Raw genomic sequence first — 4,074 nt, 5'->3', positions numbered from 1 at the left:
CCAAGAAAACCACATAAGGGTATCTAATAAGTTGATTGCTTTGAGTCCAAGGGTCAACTCATTTGTTCGGGAGTCGACTCATAACTTAAAGGTGGTCAACTCTTATGTTCATGAATTGACTCATCTGTTATAGGGGTTGACTCATCTGTTCATGAGTCGACTCATGCCCTAAAGGGGGTCGTCTCTTATGTTCATGAGTCAACTCTATGCTTGAAGTGAGTTGACTCACAAATTCAAGAGTGGACTCACTGCCTACAAGTGGTCGACTCTCTGTCCCCAAAACCTAATACAAAGTTATAAAACTTTAGTCAGTTGACCCTAATAAGCAAGGGTCGACCCTCAGGGATAGAGAAAAGGCATGATCATGAAAGAGTTGACTCCTGACCAGCAGAAATCAACCTTAAACAAGGCCAAACTGCAAATCCCAATTCAAAACAGAAATCTTCAATGGAAAAATTCGGAGCCGAACCCGGTGTTTAAGGTCCAAATTTGAACCTCGTTACTCAATCTACATATCGAAATTATAAAATACCAAAAACATTTTCTGAACGGCTCAAACAGCTCATTCGGCACCCATTTGGATCCACTATTTTATATTTTCTCGATTCAAGGTCCAAACCTCAAATATCACCTTAAATTTCGGGTCCAAATTCGCTTTCTGAAGAATTTTTTAGAGAAATAGCTTTGAATTCTCGGGAAAACTCCCTTTTGTAAATATCTTGCAAAAATACAAAAAAAATAGTTTTTAATCTTTGTCTTCTCGTAAAACTTTAGGATTTTATCCTGAAAATGCAAAAAAATGAAAAATAATACAAAAACAAAAAAAAATTTGGTAAAACTACGAGAAAAACAAATGGTTTTGAAGCTTTTTAAAGTTAAATTTTGCCGAAAACCTCATTTTTATCCTCATACCCATTGAAACACTAACATGCCTACTTTTAAAATCACCATTTCTTAAGCATATAACTGTTACGGGTATGTGAAATTTCAAAAAACTCAAACTGAAAATATGTTTGAACAACTTCATAACATGCAACAAGTTTCTCAACAGAAAACATGAATGATACACACATTAAACACTTCCTAAACATGTCAATTTTCACCTAAGCTAGCATGTTGTTTTCAAACAAACTTCAGTTGCATGCTTACATACCCCTAGAGTTCATGGAGTAAGAGTATCGCACCTTGTATGTCACAAAAAAAGCCAGAAAATCCACCAATTATCTATGGTCTGCACCTAGATTTTTCTAGACCCCCCCCCAGTGAGTTGGTGAATCTTCCTAAATTCTACTGGTAAGACCACCAACCATGAATCGAGAGAGAGAGATTAAATTAAATAAAAGGCATTTAACTTTAATCAACTCTCTCAACACCTGTTAATACATGTCATTACCATCATACCCTTATAGCTTATTTAAATTCCCATTTCATCCTTCATATACCCATTTTATCTCTTTTTGTTAACCTATTTATCATACTGACATTACCCATTAAAACCAATGTCTTTTTAATAAATTCTTAACCTATCTCCTTACCAAAATAGTCCTTTACCTTTTTTAAAAAAATTTAGTACGTCCCTTGCCAAAAAATTGTGTTTCTATCCCTGGATCAAATTAGATCCGATTCAAACCCATTTTCAACTATTTTCTGGTCTGATTTCAATGAGAAACCCTTATTTATCAATATAAAACACAAATCCCAATGCAAAGGCTTGTAATTATTAACTAAATACCCTTTTAAAGAGTCTAAAAATCTGAGACGTTATAATCTACCCCTGTAAAAAGAATTTGTCCTCAAAATTTGGTCATTCCAAACCATCAAACAAAAAAACTACCAAAACATAGTTCAGCACGCTTCCACTGCGCATGTTGATCAAATAATTTAACCTCAAAGATTAATACTTATCATATTAAAAAAAAATTCTTGCAAAGCAACACGTATCCTTAAAATCATACAATATAATTCTAAAAAATCCTTAACATTCTTTCAAAAATCCTCCAAATTCTTTAGAAACTTATTTATATGCATAAAACAATATGTGATATATCACAAATCATACAATCATAAACTTACTTACAAGTGGCAGAACATGGATCTCAAGCTTTGGACTGGTTCAAAACTACTCTGATACAAAAATGTGAGACCCCAATTTTTTTTCTTTTTTTATAAATGTTATTTCAAAATTTACTCTTTTGAAAGGTCAACACAACAAAAGACTTTACCTTTAAAACTACTTTTTGAATACAGGTTTCCAAACCAGGATCCAAAACTCACAAGACAATTTGCATATTTACGTAAAACATAAGAGACATTTATTTCATAAAATGTATTTTATGCAAAATGTTTATCCATATTTACATCCATGTATAATGTTCCAAAAACAACAGAAGTAGTCCTAGGTCCTAGGTCCACGTCCAAAAGTTCAGTGAACTCAGTGCTCCTCACCGATCTGTTCCACCAAGATGTCATCTGAAAATAATATTAAGTAGTAGGGTGAGACAAACCGCAGTCACAGTGAATGTCACGTGGTAGTAGAAAGAGATCAAGTCCGTTGGAAAATCCACTTGGCCAAAACTTTATTTTTCCCAAACAAAGGGAGTTGACTCTTAACTAATCAGGCGTCGACTCTCACGAGCACTCACTCTGTGAAAGAAACTGAGAAGAAGTTGATCCTGCTGAACAGGGTGTCAACCCTCAACTAAGGTTAAAATCTTTCTTATAAGAACCAGGAGGAGTCAACTCACCCAACCTAGGAGTTGACCCTCAAAACAAACATAACCCAAAGTTGAAAGAGGAGTCAATTGTTCCCATTTTAGGGGTCGACCCTTAGTGCAACTGAGTCATTGACTGACACAAACAGAAGTCGACCCTCCCAACTCAGGGATCGACACGCAGTCTACCTGAACCACTAACAACACAAGGAAGAGTCGACTCTCCCAACTCAAGAGTCGACCCTCAACCCAATAGAACCAGCAAACTGAACAAAAGAATGATTACCAAACCCATAGGTCAACCCTCCTGCTAAACAAAACATACTGGGAGTTGACCTCTCACAAAGGTGTCAACCTCCGATCCCAACAACCACACATACAAGGGAAAACTCCAAGGTATCAACTCTCAACTTAGGGTAAGTCAACCCTTAGGTGCCCATGCAATAAACCCATGAACTCATGCCATGTTTACCTACATGCATGAATATTTTATTAAATCTTTTTATTTAATTATTGTTGCATTACATGCTATGCTTAATACACATTTATTATTATAATCCTGATTACATCCAAGGGAGCATCACTTCCTAAAAACTTGGCCATCATCAAGTCATTTGAGGAGTGTTCATTCATCCATTTTATTTATAAAATTCTGAATAGTCACTGTGATACTTGTACCAGAGTCAGGAACCCTTTGTCAAGGCACCCCTCTCCCTGGGACCTAGAGTTCAGGACCTTATTCATCTCTCTCAAATCAACGTAGTACACTACTAGGCATATTGTAGCAGTTCCACTTCTGCCTTGAGTATCGAAGTCCAGCGTCTCCCAAGCCTCGTGGTGGAGGATGGATCCACATAATAGGAGCTCACTCAAATATCCCAAAAACTTCTCCTGAGGTTGGTGCATGCTTGTTCACATATGACAAGTTGGCTCAAGCCACAAGAAAAGCAGACGAACCTAACACATCTCACAAGCTAGCTTAAACTATAAGAAAATTAGGTGAGCATAATTAATCATCCAATATATCTTTTTAGTAAAGTATTAATTCATTATGCATCATAAAGTACCCTATTGGTACCACGAGCCAACACCCACACAATCGACACTCAAGGTCAACACCCCAAATCTGATATATATGCCCATGTCTTAGGCAGTCCTCTACGTATTGCCAACTTTATAATAGAAATTCATACTCATATTGGCACCAGTGTTACATATTATCATATTTGCAATACAAACTATAAGCAAGCAAAACCATGCATATTCAACCCACATAATGCTGCACTTGCACTACGTCATCATAGCAACCTTTCAGTGATAACTTTAGAGAAAAGGGCATGAACACATTCATATGCATCACCAC

The sequence above is a fragment of the Nuphar pumila genome, chromosome 7 (assembly GCF_984573655.1).
Source record: "Nuphar pumila chromosome 7, dmNupPumi1.hap1.1, whole genome shotgun sequence".
Lineage (NCBI taxonomy): Eukaryota > Viridiplantae > Streptophyta > Magnoliopsida > Nymphaeales > Nymphaeaceae > Nuphar > Nuphar pumila.
Note: the sequence above shows the minus strand (reverse complement) of the source record.